Source organism: Rhamphochromis sp. 'chilingali' (assembly GCF_963969265.1).
Source record: "Rhamphochromis sp. 'chilingali' genome assembly, chromosome: 1".
Classification (NCBI taxonomy): Eukaryota; Metazoa; Chordata; class Actinopteri; order Cichliformes; family Cichlidae; genus Rhamphochromis; species Rhamphochromis sp. 'chilingali'.
This window is the reverse complement of record NC_137929.1, coordinates 38839006-38862997: the sequence shown is the minus strand read 5'-3', so window position 1 is coordinate 38862997 and position 23992 is coordinate 38839006. Positions and strand designations below refer to the sequence as shown.

At 38.4% G+C, this 23992-nt stretch overlaps 1 protein-coding gene and 1 long non-coding RNA gene across 2 annotated transcripts in view; both read right to left on the bottom strand.

Moving 5' to 3' along the window:
• Nucleotides 1-23992, bottom strand: part of LOC308408021 (Fc receptor-like protein 5) — a gene marked incomplete at its 3' end in the record, with an annotated part of 174560 nt that overhangs the window by 96083 nt on the left and 54485 nt on the right. The window lies entirely within an intron of this gene.
• Nucleotides 15818-17822, bottom strand: LOC308392346. Its single transcript, XR_013970800.1, has 3 exons — nucleotides 17723-17822; nucleotides 17464-17496; nucleotides 15818-15934 (listed from the first exon to the last, which is right to left on the bottom strand). It is a non-coding gene; the product is annotated as an uncharacterized lncRNA (long non-coding RNA).

Here is a 23992-nt window from a genome sequence, read left to right as displayed (position 1 = left end):
CAATTTCTGTACATATGAATTTCATTTGCTTATATACATAGGACCACTTTGTGTCTTCCTTCTATAGTTTATATTCCTCTCGCTATAAGAGCTGTGTGACACCCAATTTTCTAATTTGTGGGCTAATAAAGGTTTATACTATTCTATTCTTTTCTATTCTATTTATTTGCCTTATTCTGGGATATTTATAATTGAATTATTTGCACATGTTAAAGCTATTTCTTATATTTTGTAACTTTGTAATATATTGTATTATTTAATTTAGTCAGTTACTGTTCTCACTGTCGTGGAGCAACTGTGACCACATAATTTCCTCAAGGATTACAAAAAATTTCCCTCATTTTCAGTACCTTCCTTGTATCTGACCATTTTCACAGGACTGCCTACAACTTTTTACTTTACTGACAGGTTACAAACCTGATTATACTTTAGAGTTATGTCTTATATGTTGTTAATATGGGAAGATGGACTGGCTTGTTTTGGAGTTTCAATAAGAAGAAAATCATATCAGCAAGATGAAAATATAGCGTATTTAATTTAATTTACACAATTATGAACATCTACATGGAAAGAACCCACTCAACCCTGACAAGGATAATTCTAAGAGAATGGATGGATGGATGGATGAACAGCTACAGCTTGTACATACAGAGACTTTTAAAGGCAGCTGCTTTTCAGCATGAGAAACAAGCTTCTCAGTTTCTCTTGATGCACACATACATTGTTTTCTCTTTAGTATGTGATCACCACGATGACTCCACTTTTACCTGTTTTCACACTGTGACAAGTATACTTAGATACCACAGTGTGAATTGCACTTCGGCCTTTGTATGCAAGGCACATTTTTGTCTGTGCTAGAATAGCAGTAATAATTATCACTGTTACATGTGTCTTAATTCCTCGTTAACTATCTGCTGTGAGCTGATAACATAAAACAAGACATCTGCTGAACAGAAGATCTCAGACTGAAACCACAGGCTGCATTTCCTCTTTTGTAGGTGACCTGAACTATCAATAGATGTGGTAGAGCAGGTGGTAACCACCACCAGTCTTCTGCACAAATTTAGACATTAAAGCCTGTTCTGAAGAAGAAAAACATATATAACAACATATTGTCATGTTTGTACTTTGATCTTTTATTACTTACTGCTTCTTCTTAAATTAAACACAATCATTGCAGGTCTGAATTTATTGGATTTTAGTGTTTTAAATGTTTTTAATTCATCAAGAAATAAGCATACAGTATTCTCGATTTCTCTCTGGATTAATACTTTTTTTATTTTGCAGGGGCCTCATTTGTGCAGTGGTGTGATTCCAGATTCTACAGTCTTGACACCAATATGTAGCAGCCAGCCCCTCCTTTGAGAGTGGGTGCTGGGTGGATCTCAGCAACAGCAAACAAGGCATCATCTCCACAGTCAGCCTGGCGTTTTGCAGGCTGAACAAAGTGTCTTCTCTATTACAGTTGGTCCCTGCATCTTGAAGGACTCTTAGGTGTCAGTCTTGTATCTTGCAGACAGATAGCCCCTCTGCTCTCAGGGGTTGGCCTTCGCATCTGGCAGGGCCCTGATCTAGTGTGTATGTAATGTCCTTAAGTATTGGACTGCACCATCTGTTCACGGGGAGAGTTACCCCATGCACATATACCAGAGTGGAGACATAGGCTCGATGTGATAGAGAACGTAAAAATACTTTGTGACCTTGGTTTTCGGGCGCCGGATTAGCTCACTGAGATGGCAACCATTTACTGCATTGCGTAGAGCGGATGGCCTGGGTTGAGTCCAACCCATGGTCTTTTGCCACATGTCTTCGCCTTTTTCTCTCCCCTGTCATTCTTCACTGCTCTGTACAATAAAGCTAAAAAAGGCCCACAAAAACCTTGGTTTTCTGAGTGAGAGATTATCTCTCCAGCTCCAAGGGCTTTTGGAGACATGTTCCTATCAAACTAAGCCGTGAGGTGTGACCTTGTAAACCAGAGTGTATTAAAGAATTTCAAAACCCTGCCTCATGTACGGGTGATTCCGTCCACATAGAATATGTAACATTCCATGTGTGGAGAGAGATTTTCTCGATTGGAGAAATAAGGTTATAAAGTAACCGTAGGAAAAAAGTCATCAGGCTGAAGAGAAATTTCAGCTCATCTTTGTTAAGACTGTTCAGCATTTGGCTGAATTTAGAGACAGTCTTTACAAGCAAAACCTAACTGAGCTTCAAGCTTCAGTTCCTCTTTGTCCTCAGTCACAGTGTCTGACACCAGTCTGCTTTGGATTACTTGTTCATTGTTTGCAGCTTTATTATAGTTTGTAGATTTTGTGAACTTGTTGTAGAAGCCCTGAAACAGAGGCCAGGTATAGTAACTTATTAGTAAACAATTCTAATGGTGTTATAACACATATTCCTTAAACCTGTTGCCATAGTAATTTTATAAACTGAATCCATACTGAGGAAATTTAAAAAGCCTTTCAATCAATCATTGCCGTAACCACAGCATTCACGCCAGAACTAAATATTAGAATTATTCACACAGTATTTTCCACCAATCATGTGTCTTTACTGAGAAGTGAGACTTTCTGTGAAACTATAACCAAGGTCCTCATTACACACAGTTAACATGAACTTCATTCAACTTCATATAAAATAATAATACAAACTTGATACAACCAAGCAATAGTTTTACATTGTGTTAACAGTCCTGTGTGAATGTGTGTGTGAATGGGTGGATGATTGTGTATAGTGTAAAGCGCTTTGGGGTCCTTAGGACCAAGTAAAGCGCTATACAAATACAGACAATATGAGAGCATGAGGGTGGGAATGGATGTTTGTATCTGTGTGTGCCTGTATGTCTGTGTCTATATGTCAGGTTGGGTATCAGACGCCACCTCTCTGGGGACATCTCAGGCCCTCCAAGGTTTGGAGGCCTATCTCCCCCCACCACCACTTCCCCTGCCAGTGGCGGACTCCCTCAGACATCGGTGCGTTGGTGGTTCTTTGTGTCTGGGGATGGGCGTCCAGGTACACGCCGGCTCACTCCTTGGCGGCCGCTTATTGGGGCCTGGAGCCTGGGGCTCGCTCGGGCCACTTCGGAGGTGGGGTGCCCCCGGCCTCTCGGCCTGAGGCTCGGTCACTCAGGCACAGCTGGCTGCCGGCGGAGCTCACGGGCGCGTCACTGCAACTCCCCCTGGCTTCTGCTCCGCGGCTGCTGGGTGAACCCTCATCTGGGACTCTCCTCAGCTCTTTCTGGGACAGTGGCGCGGCTGCCCCTCTGTTAGTCTTCCTTGGTCTCTTGTGTTCTGGGGGCCTCTGGATGTCTGGAGTTTTGATCTCCTCCATACCTGCTTCATGCCCTGGAGGACGGGGCTGTGGCTCCCCCACACCCTCTAGCAGATCATTACATGAAGGAACCTTTTAAAAAAACAAGCGCGTCCATGCTCACAGGTGTACACACGGGTGATCACACCCACAAACTACACCCCTTTTGGCTCCTACCTCAAAGCACACTGTGTTCTGTTGATCTTATGTGCTGCACAATAATGTTTAATATTTAGTATTTACTGTCATATTCCCATATATCATTGTGATGTTGTTTATTCTATTACTCTTGTTCTCTTCTGCTTGTTTTCTTTTTTCTTTCTCAACAGGTGATCCAGGTGATCGATATATGCATTTTTTTTCTTTTTTTTCCTGCCCATTCTGTTGGTTTTTGTTTTTTGCCCTTCTCCCCCGTCCCTCTTCTCAGCTGCTTCTCTTTTCCTCTTTCTTTCTCCCCTTCTTTCCTCCAGTCAAGTCTGTCCCGTATTCAGCAAGTGAAAATAAAATAAACAATAAAAGGTGAATCAAATGGACCATTACGGCAAGGCTGGGATGGTCAATTTGGTAAAGTAAATCCGTTGGGCATCTTTCTTTGCCTTTAGACAATAATTCTGATGACAAAAGAGCCAAACGGGACAGGCAAAAAAAAAAACAAAAAAAACAAAACAAATACAGACCATTTACCATAAAGTTCTAATGGAATAATAATGATGGTCTTATTTAAATCTACATTGATTTTATTTATTGGTACAAGGAAAAAAAAGCCAGATTTTCAACTGATTTATGACACCAGTAAATATATTCCTGATTTCAAGTGTTATCGAATGCAGCATCGTGTTTAAGGACAATAAAGTGCTGAAGTTAGTCCCCACAATAAATCCTGTCAGGGTGGGGACCAGTGTTGGGTAAGTTACTTTAAATTAGTAACTTAGTTACATTACTAGTTACTTCTATCAAAAGTAACTCAGTTACTTCAAGTTACTCGTTACTTTCAGAGTAACTAGTTACTAGGGAAAGTAACTTTGGTTTTACTCAGAATTCTCTTATTAATGTGTTGCTTCCATAACTTTGCCAGTCTTCTAGCTTGCTTATTGCCAGAAGTGCACTGTGCCACCTACCAATAGAAAGGAAAAAAATAATGTGTACATTTCCACAAGAGAAATCCCACGCCTGGACCGTCGTTGACCGCCGCATGATTCTAGCCTTGTTTGTTGTAAGACTCAGATAATTATTTTTTTAAAAGCTAGACATTTTAAATGAGAATAAGATAGAAAAGTATTTCTTTGTGCCCACCTCTCCCTTTTAATGCCCTACATGGACCCCTGGCAACACTTTGCTAGACCCGCCCCTGCACAGTTACCAGCTGTCAGCTACTTAGAAAAGGATCCTGGTGTTATTTGTCTCTCAGAAACAGTTCATAACTTCCCTTCAACTCATTCATGTCACCTAAAAGGTAAACCTGTTTCTCCATCACCTGTTCGGCTGTGATGATTCAGTAAGGACATCTCCTGGTTTCATATTCATGTTTCCCTCTCATCACATAACCAAACCATATCATGACCAGCAGGTTTACAGCTGTGGCTCCAACAAACATCAGCTGATACTAGAAATTAATATTAAATAAATTCTAACATCAGCTGATCAAGCTTAAACGTGCTGCTGTTGTTTAGCGCGACATCCGCTGGTTTCCTCTTTCTGGCGCAAAGTGGGCGATAAATAAACAAGAGAGAAAAGCCGATCAGCTGATCATTGATCAGTTTTGTGATTGAAGTAGAAACAGGAGAGGGAGGGGGAGAGGATGAGAGAAGAAGAGGCAGCTGTGCAGCGTAAACACAGAATAACTCCAGCTTTGTGTCTTTTTTGTTGCAGCTGAAGTCCGGGACAAACTGTTCCTTTTCACCTCAAAACGAAACGCGTAATATTTTCTCTGAATACGAGACGATTCCGTTTGTACAGGACGGTTGGCAACTCTAATAATTAACCATATGAACAAAATAAAGTTCAACATCAGTAACATAGCACCCACCCAGCTGTATAGAAACTCCGTCATGCTAGCTAGCACGCAGTACGAAAAAGTCAGCACAACGAAAATAAACTCCACCTAAACTTGGTTTATATCTGACTCAGATAGACTGCAGGTCATAACTTCTTACCTGAAGTTCAGTTCACACTTGGACCGGCGGCCGCCTCGGGTCTCTTTTCCTTCTGCGTCCCCTTTCCTTCATCCACCTGCTGGCTTCCACCACTTGCTAATGTTATTGAATCTGTGGAAGCTCCGCGATAGCCACCACACGAAGTAACGAATAACGAGCCTATCTAAATCCCAGTAACGAGTAACGCGTTCCCGGTTTTGGCATAATAACTAGTTACCGTGCTCGTTACCACAATAATAACGTAGTTACTGTAACGCGTTACTTAATAACGCGTTAGTCCCAACACTGGTGGGGACACCTCCTCACTGAAATGTTCCATGTGAGCATGCAGTGTAGCTCAGTTTGCCACTGAGGTCCAAAATTGGCTTCAAAAACTAAGATAGCAATGACCAAAATTCTCATTTTTGGCAGACAATGTCAGTTGTCTGTAAAACAGCGCTATGTCTGCCATGCAGACAGAAATTAAAGTGAACATTTACATGTGCTCTTTTTATGGATTCCTTGTTAACTCTCTGCTATGTGTTGATAAAATGAAACAAGACATTTATAACAAGGGAAACTTCAGGCGGAAACCACAGGCTGCATTTCCTCTTTTCTTAGTGGCTCAGTCTATCATTAGATTAAAAAAAAATATCTGTGAGAGACAGAAAGTAAAGTAAGCAGGCATGCTACAAACTTTACCCGAGTCATTTCGACAGCCGTTAGCACATGATTCTACCTTATGGGGACCTGATATGTTTAATATGCTGCTGAGAATATAGCCCAGAAGAAGCGTATAGTATAGCTTTTATTTTGGAAAGAGCCATTTCTCTGTAATAAACTCTCTTTTCCAAAGATGAGTGATTCCTCAATCAGATAGATTTTTTATTATTTTGTTGTTTCAGCAACATTAAATTTAAAAACTGTACTTTTGAGTTAAAATATATATTTATAAATGTAATAAATGACAAATTAAAAAGGCGTGAACATTTTTTTGTATCGAAAAAATTCGAACCGTGACACCAAAGTATCGAACCGAACCGAACCGTGAATTTTGTGTATCGTTGCACCCCTAATGTGTGTATATATATATATATATATATATATATATATATATATATATATATATATATATATATATATATATATATATATGTGTGTGTGTGTGTGTATAGGGAGAGAGAGTTACTGCAACATAAACATAAATAAGTACAAAAGTAGATTGGATTATCAGTCTTCCATCAGAGCCAAGTCAACTAAATGATTTTACAGTTACAGAAATATCATTAAACACAGTTATAGTTTGATTATATATTTTATGTTCTTTTCCATGCTGAAGTTGTGAGTCTGCTTTGTGAACTTTTAAATTATTTTGCATTCAAATTTCACAAACTCATCCACCTAAAATAATATGAAAGTCCTGTTTTTTGTTTGGCTAAACTAGCAAAAGATTGAGTATAACTAAAGAAACTAAGTTCAAATTATTCCAACAAAACTCCAAAGTTGTTTTACTGTAAAAACAATATGATTTATTTCATTCTGAAAGTATTTGTGACATATTTGTAGAGTTGTACCTGAGCCTGACTCATGATTCACATAATTGTAGTCAGAGCTCCTGTCTCTGTCATCATTTATAATAATAATGGATTGGATTTATATAGCGCTTTTCAAGGCACCCAAAGCGCTTTACAATGCGCATTCACACACTGGTGGAGGCAAGCTACGGTTGTAGCCACAGCTGCCCTGGGGCAGACTGACAGAAGCGAGGCTGCCATATCACGCCATCGGCCCCTCTGGCCATCACCAGTAGGCGGTAGGTGAAGTGTCTTGCCCAAGGACACAACGACCAGAACAGAGAGCCCAGGGATCAAACCGGCGACCTTCCGGTTAGAGATACGCTTCCCAAACCCCTGAGCCACGGTCGCCCTGTTCAGATTAGGAGTGACAATAATATATTTATAAAGTTTGATATCCTTACATTGTCTGAAATCAGTCTTCTTATCAATACCTTTAAGCTCAAGAGTAGATGTGACATTTCTGTGTTCATCTGTTAGTCCACCTTAAATAATAACATGAGGTCTGATCAGTCAGTTTATAATCATTATATCCAGGGGCGATTTTTTGATTATTTTTAATTTAAAGAGTTGTTTTAAATGTGAGAGTTCATATACAGAATACTTAAAAATAAAATTCTGTTTCAGACTGATGCTCAGAGGATGGACATCATAGTTCTCCCTCTCTGGACACCTGATCATTTCCAGTTGTGTGTAAGTCTTGTTTTTTGACACATACAAACTGCTAGAATTTCGCTATGTGTCTGAGATGTATTCAAGCTTTTATGACGCAGTTTCAAAAGTCTTTGATTGTGATCGCTTGCAATGACATTGTTTTCAGATTTGAAGTCATGGCTAACTGTCTTTTAGGTACTGAAGCCACCTAAAAGAGAAATCCTCTTTCTTGACCCATTATACACAAAGGCAGGATTTGGTGGCCAACACTTTTGAGGTCACATTTTTTAAGCATTTTTGGTTTGTTCTGGTAGTTTTCAGGAACCTGTTCAGTGTTCCAGGTTAAGTGCATCCCAGATCATGTTCTGCTGATCTTGAGTGTTCACACATACAGTACACTCACATGCTTTTTTTATAAACTATATCAGCATGATGCTTCAACATTTTATTCTATTTCTCATCTTCACATTCTGATCAAGTCAGTGATGCTGTCTTTAGATGAGTTTCAGACATAAATAGGGTCTTCAAATGTTCTAGTTTAACATAAAACACCATTAAATATTAGTTTATAAAATATGCCAACCTTAAATTAAAGCTGAAAATGCTTTATTTTGACCAACTGTGAGCATGTGATTGCACTTTTTCATTTTGTTATGCTGTTTTGTTGAGGTCGTGTTCCTAAGGCCTGTAGTTACAGTTGGTGCTATTAGCAATAAACATTTCACACCCATCATGATGATGTCTGTTAACTTGTGAATGTAACTGTCTTGAAAAAAAAGGAATCTTGCAGTGAAGATCATTCCCGGGCAGTGGTCAGAAAAAAAGAGCTTTGACTTGAAGGTATGTGCTAGTTTAAGTGTATGGTGAATAATATGAATTACACTAGTCCTCTTTTAAGGGATTTTATTAACGAGCCTTTATTTTCAATGTAATACAGGGTTTTCTAAGCCAAGACTATGGAGTTGACTGTGGGATCTTCATGCTGATTGTAATTTTTCTCTTCTCTTCTTGAGATTCATACAGAAGCTAATTTAAGCTTCTAAAAAAATGACATTTTTATTTTTTCTTCCAAATAGTCTGCTCTGTACGTGGCACTGGATGCTTCATTTGACTATACTATAGTAAGTATTCTATTTACTTTCACAGCAATGGAGTCTTGAATCTTTTGAAAGTTGTTAAATATGTTTCATATTAATATTTTATAGTCAGACATGCCCTACTTGGTGGTTCTTGCTGTTGATGGAGAACTTTGATCTCAGGAGGTACTTATATTTTGACTTCTGTTCTATGTTGTGTCAAAGTTTACACACCTTAACAATATCAAAATTTTCTGTTAAGCTCTGGCAAGCTATTTGCACACGGGAGAGAGGAAGCCAAAGCTGTGCTTGAAGGACAACACGTGCCCATTTTCAGACTGAAAAAGCACAAGTTCCAGGAAGTCAGTCAGGTCTATTCACTTTAAACAGTAGTGTAATTACATGGTTAGTGACATTTGAATAACTTAAAAAACTGTTCTGCAACAGAGAAATAGCTGTCACGGACCTGGGTCGGGTCGACCCAGCATTTTGAGTTTCTTATTTTTTGGTTTATTTTTGCATTATGGATTAGTTCTTATTCTCTGGTAATACTGTTTTGATTATAATTATATTCTGATTCTTTAGTTATCTGATGATGATGTTGATGATGATGACGATGATGATTAATCCTGGTTTAGGTTTTGTTATCTTGCCCTCATGTTTGGTTTAGGTTGCCTGTGCTTAGTCTTCTCTGCCCGTATGTCCCTCTGTCTGTCCATGACGTCATTATGCCTGTTTACGAGTCTGTGTCTCTGTCTGGCGTGTGCTTCCTGTTTTATTTTGTAGGTCTGTGTCCTTTGTCAGTGCGTTCAGCTTTGTTCTCTCCCTGTCTCGTCAGTGTAATCAGCGTCAGCCGTGTCTCCCAGCTGTTTCCTCTTCGCTCCGTTCACCTCTTGTATTTAGTGTCTGTGTCTTCCCCTACTCGGTGTCGCGTTGTGAACGTCTGTTCACCCTCTGTGTGTTCTGTTTGCCAGCCAGCCTACCTGCCTAGTTATTCCGTTCTTCCAGTTTAGTTAGTGTTTTTCTGTTCTGCTTCTTACCAGCAATAAAGCTGTGTGTTTTGAGTTACTTCCGCCTCAGTGAGTCCTGCATTTTGGGTCCTCTCTTCCTGCCTGCCTACACATCGACATGACAATAGCTATGTTTTTATCCCCATTTGCCTGACACAGGAGCCAGCAGTTGCTGAAGATCTGCGTCCTGCTGTGCAGTGGGTTGTCCAAAATAAGGCACTTTTCCGTGGACACGTAACAATGCCAAAATATCTGTCCTTAAATCAAGGGGACCAGCAGAGGGTCTTAAGAGACATGTCAGAGGAAGAAGACACTGGAGCAAGGGACTTGTTCCTCTTTGTTTTTCAGTTTGCAGAGGACATGGAGCTCTTTTTGAAAGCATGTGCTGATGAGCAGGGACTAAGGGTCAGTGCTATGTCTGACATGTAATGGACAAATGAAGGCACTGGCTGTGTTTGTTTGTTTGTTTGTTTAATATGTCGTTGTTGTTTTTTGTTTTGTTTTTGCATAGTACAAAATTCCAATTAAACTTATTTCAAAATGTTTTTCAGTTGATTCTATGTCCATACGTATAATAAAGGATTACAGTGTAACAGCATTAAATGTAAATGTAACAGCATTTTTTTTATACTTGTAATTTCAAACTAAAAAGCTTATTGTTGATATTAACAGTAAAGAATTGTAATCAATAATATTTTTATACATTTTAAACATTAACACTCTGGGCTCTATCCTGGCCATTTGTGGCCACTTCACTTATTCTCTTTTTTTTGACTACTGCACTGCAGTGGACCAAAAGAATGACACGGGTTTGATCTTAAGGATCTAATAGTTGTGTGTGTTGTGCATGACATTGCCACACAAATATGTATTTGCAAGATCGAGTAGAATAAATTATGACACATCAAATATTACATAGGCTGCAGTGAATTTCTGTTGATACAGACTATTGAGCTTTGAGTTTCCCAAAATATATATTGTTAAAAAATTCAAAGCTGCAGCACATACAGCAACAAACACTGTTACTAAATGTGTCCTGGAGTTTATGCAGGTGCAGAAAGTGTTGCTGCTGTAAGTAAGCCTAACAGCTTCCAGATCACTTATTTTTCTGGAAAGATGGTAGGATAGGAAGGGCATCACTGTTCATTTCTACAATCTCCCAGATCTTGGAATACAATGCCTTTGTACCATGAAACCACTTCACAGTACTAGGAGTCCACTAAAACCTATAAAGAGAGTGATCCTGGAAGAAATGGGGCACACACTAGTGACCTTAACAATTGCAAGACAACCTTTTCCCCGATGCTCAGATTGGGAAAAAAAGGAAGTTTCATGAAAACATTAGGACTTTATCACCGTTGTATCTGAAAAGTTAATGGTAATATATAACCTAACTGGCTATAAAGAGTAAAAAATTTAGATACAATTTTGATTTTGATGAAAAGGACTGGTGCTATTTTAAAGAGTCACTTCAGTAAAAGTAGATAAATGTTTTAAGAAATATACATTTTATAGCATTTTGTGAACATACACAAAAAGTGGCCATTTTTGGCAACAAACAAGCTGAGAGAGAGTTTTATATTTTTTGCTCTCCTTGAACAAAAATAACAGTGCATAATAATCAATGTTGATGTTAATCAATTAGATGTCCCAGACTACTATTAATAATACAGCAGTCCCTTGTTTATCGCTGGTGTTACGTTCTAAAAATAACCCGCGGTAGGTGAAATCCATGAAGTAGCCAACTTTATTTTTTACAATTATTATAGATGTTAAGACTGTAAAACCCCTCACTACATGCTTTATACACTTTTCTCAGACAGGCATGAACATTTTCACACTTTTCTCTTTTGTTCAAACACTCTTAGAGTTCAAACCTTCGTAGAAACATAAGTCCAGTATTATGGAATGAAACCAAAAGGTGCATTTGAGGGTGCAAAACGTTTCGTCGGCATTGTTGTGTTTGTTTGAGAGAAAACTTACAAACATACAATACAGCACTTCAGAGTTACACTGCTGGCGATCGAAGATTTATGTAAATTCGACAAGCTAAACGCATTCTGTACTGTACAGCAGCAGTCCCCAACCTTTTTTGCACCACGGACCGCTTTAATGTCAGACAATATTTTCAGGGAACGACCTTTAAGGTGTCGCGGATAAATACAACAAAATAATAAAAAAGAAACTGTGGTATTTTGTAAATATAATAATAAACGTGACTTGAGCTGTGCGCCAACAACAATGACAGTGACATCCTCCTCTCTACTTCTTAATGCTCTCTGGTCGCTATGGTAACGCGTAAATAGTTCTTTCAAAATAAGACACACAACTACAACCATACATTTCACACCGGAGCCTCAACTCTCGCGGAACGGTACCAAAGGACTCACGGATAGGTACCGGTCTGTGGGCCTATTAGGGACCGCTCATGTACAGGAGACACTGGACTAGATGGTCTACAGCAATCAGAAAGCACAACACGATGTGCTGGAAAAAAAAAATCAGCGAAACAGCGAGTGTCGCGGAAGGTGCGCCGCGTTATAGCGAGGGACCACTGTACACTTTTGGCCACAAACAATTTAGGGGATGGTGAATTTTTTTTGAACAAACCCAGAGTGTTAAAAAAAAAAACACTTAAAACCATTTTTATTTCTCAGCAGCATCAATAGTAACAAAAACGCAATTTAGTTTTCGCTGTCAAAGTCGATTTAACTGAAGTTACGTGTTTCCGGTTAATGTGGAGGTCACGTGTTTCCGGCTACTGTGGAGGTCACGTGTTTCCGGTTAGTGTGGAGGTCACGTGTATCCGGTTACTGTGGAGCTCCACAGTGGCTGCAGCCAGGTGCTCTTGGAGTGAGTGAATACTTTGGCTATAAATTAGGTAGTGAGTACACAGAAAGTAGGGTTGCCAACTCCCTGAAAAATAAATAAGGGACACCTCGTGGCCAGGGCTGGGCAACCCAGTTCACCCTTCCCAGTGTGATGAATTTTGTAGCTCTTTTTTTTGTGTGTGAAATTATTTTTTAACCATTTGACTTGAATTTGATTTAAGCAGATGCATATTCTTTGTGATATGACCATATGGGAAACAAATGATCATTTAGCCATTTATTTTTAGCTCACAATGACAACATTAACACAGTAAAACAGGTCTCTTTCTTAAACAGAAGCCTGTCATGCTTAAATTTTGAGAATATAAGTAAATCTTTCTTTAAAAGAACTCTGTCCTGCTTAACTTAAAATTATATAAATTAATAGAAAACAATAGAACGAAAAATATTCTTGTAACAGTGCACATTTAGTGCATTTAGTACAATTGGCTTCAGTTGAGGTATTATTTCAGCTTTTCTAATGCTAATCAGCTGCTCCTGTTTGTAAACCCGCTTGTTCCCATGATTACGCATCATAACTCATCATCATTATTAAAATATGTATTACTTTTATGTATTAGTGATCTATTTGTTGTAATCATCTATCCTTGCAGTTGTTTATTACACAAAATAAATTATATTATCACACTTCTGGCCACATAGCGCTGATACTCACTGCACATGCCCATATTAACCTTAACCAGAGGGTTTAAAAAAAACAAACCAGTGTTTACATACCATATCTGCTTCTGCCGTGGCCTGGTGGACAAAAAATTGGTTAAGGGTTCCCCAAGCTTTCACGCCCCTCATGTTCTTCATGTGCCCACCACTAGAAGCATGCCTATGGAAAACGTGCGCCGGCACACAGTGCAGTGCGCTTTAAAGGTGTTATCGTGCATTTTCCCAGTTATTGCACACTTTCTGTAAATCCAATAAACTTCATTTCACTTCTCAAATATCACTGTGTGTGTCTCCTATATGATATATTTAACTGACATTTTTTATTGTAACAACCAACGATTTATACAGGAAAATAATGACTATTAACAAGGTTGCCCAAACTTTTGCATCCCACTGTAGACTGTTTGTGTCCATTAAAGGCTAAAAAACTTAAAAAAAACAAATCAAAAAAGCATTCATGGTTCATTCAAACATTTCAAGTGTGATTATTGCTTCACGGCTCATGATGATATCAATGACTGTAGCTGTGCTTCTAGGCCATGTGTCTACAGAGCCACAAACACCGGTCTTATTGCTCACTGAGTGACTGCAAGATGTACATTGTTTGTCTCTCACAGAAAAAGATGTTTGATGGTCCCAGAACATGAAGTTCTTTACACCCTTCGCTGTGTTTCACTGTGTTTCACCCTCTTCACTGATCCTCGGTTAATCACGTGAGAATCACGGGGCCCAGAAAAATCTCTATCAAACTATCCAACACTGAGCTAACTGAGTATCTTCAGAGTAATTAAAAAAGGTTTTTATGACAGCTCCACAGCCATTGGTCAAGATGGCCTGGGAAATAAGCCTATCGCACAGAGTGATGTGATCTGTCCAAAAACTGTAATTTATAACAGCAACCTGAGGATCAGGGGCCAAAATACATCTATGAATGACTGAACCATACATTTAATTTCTGACTGATTAACTTATTATCATAAAAAAATAAAAACATTATTATTTAATATTATAACCAAATTATTGTTAATTATTATTTTATGACAGTTTTATTATCATAACTAAGTTGACAGGTTGGGGCCATAGAAAATTATGTTTGGTCGTTATATGATCCCTCTCTGGTCTCCTCCAAACTCTGGAGAACCTGCGATGCTTAGTTTCAAATTAAATGTTTAAACTCACCAGTTTCCTGAATGGTGACTGGATCACTTTGTGCTATGAGTAAAGTTGTGTCTGTTCTCCGTCCTCTGCATTGGTATTTTCCTCCTTTAGAGATCCTGATCACTTTATCTGATCCAACAGCTTCTGTGGACTTCACTGCAGACGAGGTTTCTCTGACCCACTCATATTTTAAGTCAGCAGAGTGTTTCACATCACAGGTCAGTGTCACACTGCCCCCTGCTGGTATGGTTGTGTTGTCTGCTATTAAAGTGATATTCACTCCATGTCCTGTAATGAAGAAATACAAAAAAACACCATGAAAGTATTTGATGTAAATTGAGCGAAAAAATATCACAACACAACTGAAAGTCAGTGGAGTTTGGAGTTACATATTAGAGAGCTTCCAATTTCAGTTTTTACCATCACAAAAAAGTCAAATGTGGGAATATTTGATAAAAATAAAGAGGACGTAGAAATCTCAAGTGTGTCGTGATTCCAGATCTAGTTTTGTTTTTTTGAGTTTTTTGAGGTTGAATTGTTTGTTTGTTTGTTCGTGTTTGTAGTTTATTGATCTTCATTTATTTTTGAGCATTTTTAGAGCCTTTAGTTCTTCTAATAATTTAGTCTGAAAGTTTAATTTGTTCCCTCATTGTTCCCTGTCTCATCCTCCGGGGTCAGTCCCCCTTTGTTTACTTTCTTTTGTGTATGTTACTGTTTAGTTATTGTCCTCACTTCCTGCTTTATTTTGGTATTCATTTGTTTCTTGTGTCTTATGTTGAGTTTTACTTCCCTCTTAGTTTGTGTGTGTGTGTGTGTGTGTGTGTGTGTGTGTGTGTGTGTGTGTGTGTGTGTGTGTGTGTGTGTGTGTGTGTGAGATAAGTTTCACTTTTTCTTATTCAGTCTGTCTCAGAGTGCATTTGGCTCCTCATCTTTCAACACATGACTTTTTTGTGCACAGTATCAGTAACTTTAAACAGCTGTTTAGGTTCAATGATTTATCCACTAATAAAATGTAGCACACAGGTCACAAGGTCAAAAACAAAAATACATTAAGAAGTTTCACATATTTAAAAATGATTCTTTATCATGGAGCAAAGATGAGGTCACATCATTCACGTTTACAAGTGTTTCAAAATGAATTTTCTCAAACTTTGGAGAATTCAAGCTGTTTTATTGCAGATTAATTTTTTTTTAACTCACCAGTTTCACTAATGATGACTGAGTCACTTTCTTTAATGAGTAAATTTGTGCCTTTTATACGTCCTCTACAGGTGTAGATGCCGACTTCAGAGGTCACAAGTACTCTGTTTGATTCACCAGCTACTGCGGTCTTCTCAGAGTTTTCAGAGGGTTCTCTTAACCACTCATATTTTAAGTCAGTAGAGTACTTCACATGACAGGTCAGTGTCACACTGCCCCCTGCTGGTATAGTTAATCTGTCTGCTGTCAGAGTGGCCTTCACTCCAAGTTCTGTAATTTAGAAAAAGATCAAAAGAATAAAATTGTTGCTCTGAATCTTTGATGCAAACTTAAATAATGTGAATCATCTTTTGCAGCCACACAATTCGACACACTGAACATCTACAGAGACTTTGGAGTGACGTGTTAGACAGCTTCTGATCAAAACACCAAATGAGGGATGAAGGAAACAAACTCTATGCTGAGCTCAGAGCAGCATTTGGTTACCGTGTTCATGTTGGTTTTTCCTTTAATTTGTCATCTGTGTGGAGCTTTTGATAATTAGCATATTTATAACTCCAAAAAGGCAATCAAAAAAAATCCCACTATATAATCCAGCATAACTCAGTGAGATAGATAATCTACACTACACACAATGTTGATATTTTCAGATCAGATAATCATTCATGAAAAAAAAATCCACATGTATAAAGCCAAAGCTCTGCTCTCTGCTCACTCACTTAACATGGTTATATTAACATTTATCAATAATCTCATTGAAATGTTTGGTTTATGTTACAAAATATAACACAGAGGACGTGTCGCAAGTCCGTCTCTCTTGTTTGTTTATCGCCCACTTCGCACCAGAAAGAGGAAACCAGCGGCTGAACAACAGCAGCACATTTAAGCTTGATAAGCTGTTGTTAGAATTTATTTAATATTACTTTCTACACCAGGATCTTTTTCTACGCAGCTGACGCTGGTAACTGTGCAGGGGCGGATCTAGCAAAGTTTAGCCAGGGGGGCTGATAGGGCATGAACAGGGAAAAGGGGGCACAAAGACAGACTTTTCTTTCTTATTCTCATTTAAAATGTCTAGCTTTTAATAAATAATTATCTGACACCCAAAGTTTTAATCTGATGTAAAATGTATAGAAGTCCATTACTGTATATAGTAACTGTTAAGTCTAATATACCCTAGTAAGCTATACTACTTTTTACTTTGGGAAGGTACCATCTGTGCAGTCTGCAATTCTGTAGAAGAAAGATGTTGAATCTATTTAATTATTCTTGAAAAATAATTTATTTCTGTGCATTTTTTTCACACTGCATCAAATTAAAGTTGATAACGTTGATTAAGCATCATGAGGTGGAGGGTGGGGAGTGGTTCCCTATTTTTTATTTATTTATTGATGGAAGTTTGCATCCTATTAGTTAGGTTGCTTAATATTTCTGCTAAGTACTCTTTAAAATACCAGAATAAGAAGGATGGAGCAGGTTTAACTATTAGATTGATCAGTATTGCTGAACTATGAAATATTTTGGGTGCAGTGTATTTTTTTACATACAGGTATAACAGAATAGCTTTAGTGTTGTTGTTTATTTAAACTTGAGTATGAACTTGTACAAAATGCAGCAATATATTAAAAAAAACAGTTTTATTGATTAAAAAACACACTATATCGGAATCATATCGGTATCGGTAGATATCCAAATTTATGATATCGGTATCGCATCGGACATAAAAAAGTGGTATCGTGCCATCTCTAGTTAAGAGCAACACATATGATATAAATGGAAAACAAAAAACAGTTTCTCACCTTCAGTGTTTCCATGTCTGACTGTACTGAGCACTAAAATAATGAATGAAACATCATCAGACATTATACAACTGACAAAATCACAATAAATATATAAACTGAGGCTTTCAAAAGGTAATTTTTAACATGGCACAGTTATTGCTCATACCAAGCTGTCAGGTAAACAGGTCAAAGCAGTGATACAGTGTAATTGTCACCAGTGAGAAACATTTTCCTTCATCACTGCCATTCAAACAGTAAAGGTGTGTATTGTACTCACAGAATAACCCCAGCAAACAGAGCAAAGAGTGCCCCATCCTCACGTCCAGCCCTGCACGCTGATCTGCATCTAATCTCAAAGTGTTCGACTTTGCATTGATAATAAATGCAGAACAAAGAGAAGCTGCACTTAATGTAGATAAGACCAGAATTTATATTCAGCTCCTCCTTCTATCACCTCTCTGTGCTTCCTTCCTTTTACACCTACCTCAAACAGCTCCTGTAGCTTTGACCACAGCAGTCGTGTGACGTGTTCACATTTCCTGTCCACTGCAAACATTTAAGCTTCTTTCCTGTTTTGTGTTCCTAACTTTCTCTGTGATATACAAAGGTGATCTGTTGCTTAGTTACTGACACACTTTGCAGGTCATAGTTTTGTCTTTGTTGACGTGTCCTGTGGATCCTGGAGTTTTCTTCTTCTTCTGATTAGTGATATTATAAATTATTCTGTACCTGTTCATCCTGCATGTACTTCAGCTGACTGTCACGTGTCTTCTTGTGTCCTTTTTCATCTTTCTGAAATTAAACAACCTGATTATTCAGTCTGGAAATTATTTCCCATGTTGATTCAGACATGCAGACTGATACAGTCCACAGATACAAAACTTCATTAATTATAATAAATCTTTTGAACATTATGAATTTATGAATATGTAATATAGTGATGATAAAAAAGTGTGTGAGAAAGTGTTCACAGGTTTTCTAACTTGTCAGGGATGATAAGTGTATTTCTTTCTGAGTTTCTACTTTGGAGTCTGTGTTTTCAGTAGAGTCTCTTTAATGAATGTGTTTTTCCTTTTGATGTCTTAGCAGAGGAATTATGTTGAAAATCTTCCTTCAGGCTGCAGAAAAACATAAAAACACATTTCACTGTTGGCTCAAATATGCAGGTCTTTAATTAAAAGGCTCCTCTGACCTCAGAATAGATCTGTGAATGTTCTCATCTTGTGCTGGAAATCTGTTTTTAAGTTTGGCTGTGAGCCCAAACTCAGGAAATGACTCACTGTGTGGCTGAACTGTAACTAAAGACTTGTGTTCTTCACAAAAACAAAAACATTCAGTCAACAAATTTAACAAAGAAAACATTTACATTTATAGATTTATTACCTCGCAGCATATTAAAGAAAGCATTTCATCTGAAGACAATCTGAGCATCTGATTGTGTGTAGAAAACTACATCAGAAGATACTGTGCTGTGTTACCTACAATATGATGTATTAACTCTGAAAGATTACCACCACATGTTCATTGTTTGTAGTTTTATTATATTTATATCTATTTATAGTGATTTTTAATTTTAAAAAATAAATAAATAAGAAGTTGCTGCAGAAGCTCAAAAACAGAAGCCAGATGTCAGGACTTGTTGGTAAACACTTGTATATCTTAAAGTATTATAATAAATAAAGTGTTGCTCTGTATTCTGTGTGTTTTATTTGTGTCCTTATAATCTGTCTGCGCTGTCATCTGCAGGGCAGCACACATTTAGCTTCAACTGTCCTTCTTAATTTTAGTTCTTCAAGGTGATGAAAAAAAATACATCATTGTTATATTTAAGTGCAGAGATGGTGCAGATGTGGTCACCAACACTTATACCACACAGAAATATTTGCACTATTTCTAATCATGTGTCTTTATTGAGAAGTAAACTGTCCTGGTTTGACCCACAGTCAGTGAAACTAAAGCCAAAGTCATCTTAACACAAACCTAACACAACCAAACTAACAGTTTTACAGTTTTACCTACTGAAGTACTTTTCTTGTACTTAAATTCAACTTTGGTTTGATTTACAGATTTATTACATTGTTTGATGAAGAATGATGATGTTGATTTTACTGAAAGGCTCAGCTTCTGCATCACAAACTCATCCTGGATGGAGCAGCTTAATGTAACTGCAGCGTCCAGCAGACAGATAAATATGAGTGAAGTCAAGGTTTGATTACAAACCATCATGTGTTACAAGTTAAGATTTTGTGGGTAGAAAGAGAGATTATTTTATTTAATTCACACATAGCATGTCCATAAATTTACAGCATGTCCAGAGATTTAAAGACAGCGGCTTTTCAGCGTGAGAAACAAACTTTTCACATTTTCCCATAAAAATGTTTTTCCTTTTACTGTCTCATCACCACAATGATGCTACTTTTGTCTGTTTTCACACACTGCCATGCATAGTTAATGAAGCAGTGATAATTATTACTATTATTTCAGTACAGGCACGTCACATAAACATGTGTCGTCCACACAGAGGTCAAAGTGAAATTTCCACTGTGCTCTTTGTCTGAATTGCTTGTTAACTCTCTGCTGTGAGCTGATAACATAAAAAAACAACTGCTAAAATGAAGACTTCAGGCTGAAACCACAGGCTGCATTTCCTCCTTTCACGGTGATACAGCCACACACCACAAGGTCTTCAACTAGATAAATATAAGCCTGTGGCAGAATAGACGAGGACCAAAAACACTCTTTCATACACACACACACACACACACACACACACACACACACACACACACACACACACACACACACACACACACACACACACACAGAGGGAGGGAGAGAGAGAGAGCGAGAGAGTTTGCTTTGTTGCTTAGTTACTGACACACTTTGCAGATCATAGTTTTGGCTGTGTTGTTGTGTCCTGTTGGTCCTGCTGGAGTTTTCTTCTTCTGATTAGTGATATTATAAATTATTCTGGATCTCCTCGTTCATCCTGCAGATGTACTTCAGCTGACTGTCACATGTCTTCTTGTTTCCCATGTGGAGTCTTGATGCAGACAAGCAGACTGACACAGTCCACAGATACAAAACTGAGTTCATTAATTATAATTCATTTTATGAACATTATGAATTTTAAGAAAATTGATGATGAAATCTGCTGATAAAGAAAAGTTTAAATAATAGTAACAAATAGAAGCAGTTTTTCAGTGTTCACGGGTTTTATAACTTCTTAGTGATCACAAGTGTTTATCTGAGTTTCTACTTTGAAGTTTGTATTTTCAATAAAGTCTTTTTAATAAATTTGCTTTTCTGTTTGATTTTTTTTATCATTGAAATTATCTTGAAATTCTTCCTTTAGGCTGCAGAAAAACACAAAAACATATTTTACCGTGTGCTCAAATATCTTCATGTAGGTCTATAATTGAACGGCTCCTCTGACCTCAGAATAGATCTGTGAATGTTCTCATCTTGTGCTGGAAATCTGTTTTTAAGTTTTGCTGTAAGCCCAAACTCAGGAAATGACTCCCCGTGTGGCTGAACTGTAACTAATGACAAAAAACATTCAGTCAACAAATTTAATATCATTTAAATTGATAGATTTATTACCTCACAGCATATTTAAGAAAAACATTTAACCTGAAGGGAATCCGAGCATCTGATTAAATCATTAATTTTTGTAGAAAATTACACCAGAAAATACTTTGCTGTGTTGGCATATCGATAAAAGCATATCAATAAAAGCCTGTTGTGCCATCCTTTCCACCGGTGAAATCATGTCGTCGTTTGTAGGGTTCTGAACCGCTTCACCGCTCTGGTCTGGCAGGCTCTCCCTTGGTGCTTCGGCGCCTGGCCTATCTCCTCTCTCATGGGAACGGGGAGGCGAGGTCGAGCCTTCATCTACAGCTGATGCTATCTCTTGCCCTCCCCCACTGAGGGACTGACATTTAACTGTCATAGGCCCTTCATTGTGGAACACTAGTGGCGCGCTGGTATATTCAACATCCGCTACTCCTCCAACAACCACTGCAGTCTGTCCATCTGGGCCATGAACTTGTCCTCCCCCAAGGGTCATCACAGGCATGATATGTGGTCGTCTTGCGGCGTTAGATGACAATGTGGCCCAAGGATATGTTTTTGTTGTGTGATACATATTAGCATCTCCTGGTTTTGGAATCCACTGCTTCATTTGGTCCTCCAGCTTCTTATTTTGCTTTTTCAGTTGTTTCAAAGCCTCCACTATGCTCTCCATGTCTTCTGTCTCACCTGTGTCATCCTCCTCCTCTGCAATTTGTATATTACAGGTCGCACAATGGAACATTGGCATGTTTGCTTGTACTCTATTTAAACAGTAATTTATCAGTATTGGATGGGACTGTTTAGTGCATGGGACTCAAAATATTTCTTTATTGTTGAAAGGGCAAATGTTAAACGGGTTCTAACAAATCCACTTTATTGCGTGATCATATGTTTTCCTGTTGTCTGGGTGACTCACCCAATGTGCTTTATTTTGAGGTTATTAATTATATCACGCTTATTAGTGGCTCATGTTTGCTTACGGGCTATGTCTGAACTTGACTGCAAAGGCAGAGCATCATTCCATCCTTTCAGGGTGAAGAACTCCACTTTCTCTGTGTCAAGGCAGCTCATAAATACTTTATTAGCTTTATGTACTCAAGTTATGGCTTAAAATCAGTTGTGTTATCAGTGTGAAATGTTGTAAGTTTAATTAAATTTTGTTTTCAGTTAACTTGCAGCAGTTTAATCCGAATTATAAACACTCCCCTATCTTCCTCATAAGCTGAAGTGACTCAGTCTTAAATGCTTTTTACATTACTTAAACCAACAAGCAATTTGATTAATGAAGCACATATTCACAGCAATTAATCAAAGGCCATTTATATTGTTATAACATCAAAACCAGCCACTTATTCACAGAGTTTCAGCTGTAATTATAACTTATGCTTGTAAAGTTCAGACACACTCTGAGCAGGAAGTGAAACAACTCCTTTCTCCTCCCAGCTGCCGGCTCATTTGCATGTTCACACACCGTCTAAAAATAGCTCTCAGCGCTGCAGCTGCGCCTCACCCACAGCCTCACACAAAGCTCAGACAAAACTCTATTATTTTATATTACAAAGACGTCTTATATTTACAACCACTGCAAGGCCAGACAGATTCAGCACCTAACAAATTTCGACAAATTTAAGTTAACGGGTCTCACCGAAGAAAGTCTCACTGTTTTGTAATCAATCAAACAGTATCTGTTACTTCTGGAACAGTTTCTGACCTAATTTCTAAAGAGCGCCTACACAATTTCGACAAATTTAAAATAACAGGTCTCACCGAAGAAAGTCTCACTTTTTTGTAATCAATCAAACAGTATCTGTTACTTCTGGAACAGTTTCTGACCTAATTTCTAAAATCCCTAACTCAATTTAACTTTGTCCAAAAAAGCACATCACACCGTTTCCAACGGTGAGGAGACTCTAACTCCTAGCTTATTTCAGGATGCCCTGTACCCCACAGATAAGCCAAACTGAACTAACCCTGTTCGCCGACAGGTCAAGGCCGCGCGTCCACGGCCAGGAGGGAGCGTAACCTCCGGGCTATGCGCTTCTTAGCAACTTCTGGTGCTGTCCTATAACAATTTGTAACAATTTGAAACAACAGTCAACACCCTAAAACAAGAGTCTGACCAAGGCAAGTGCCACCTAGAGGTCAATGGAGCCAACCCTCACTTATAATCACACAGGACCACACTTATAGCCAATTTGGACTTTAACCAACAACATGACCAATTCCCTACCAAACTACTTGAGCCTTTAACTCAATTTCTTGGGACTCTAACCCAGCATTTCTTTCATACTTTTTCAACTTCATTAAATGCTCTTAACCGACTTTAACTGCATAACACACACACGGGGATCTTCATCAAAATCAAAACAGACACCCACCAGCAACTTCAGTGAGTAGACTTTTAATTTAATGCAGCCCAATTTGGCACAATTTGGGAATCAACTCAACAGGTAGTGCCTTACCTTTAGATGTACCCGGGGAGCCCACTCACGTCAGATCCCTGGTCCGTGCCTGTCCACTCGACAACCTCGGACCATCCAAACCTCCGACTTCCACCCCAATACCACAGGACGAGCCCCCAAACTGTTATGGTTCAAAATATTGGGGATGGAGACAGGAGAAACACCACAATAACAACACTGGTCCGGCCAGGTCAAGTCAAACGATGATTTTAATGGTCACACCCATGGGAGATGGAAACTGTATGCAGACAGCCTCAGATCTCATCACAAAAAACACATCTCCATAGTTTTGTAAAAATCAGGGTATTAGAACGCCCCTTCATGCGTAATGACAGATCAAAATAGGTTCCAGACATTAGTCACAGTTAATCGTACATCTTGTACATCTTTAATGGCTACAAACAGACATAGAACTTCTCCTTTCTATAACACCTTCCAAACAAGGTAATAAACTTCAAGCCCTCAGGGTCTCTGAGGCTAATTATTGACTCTGGTCATCTGTTACCAAGTAG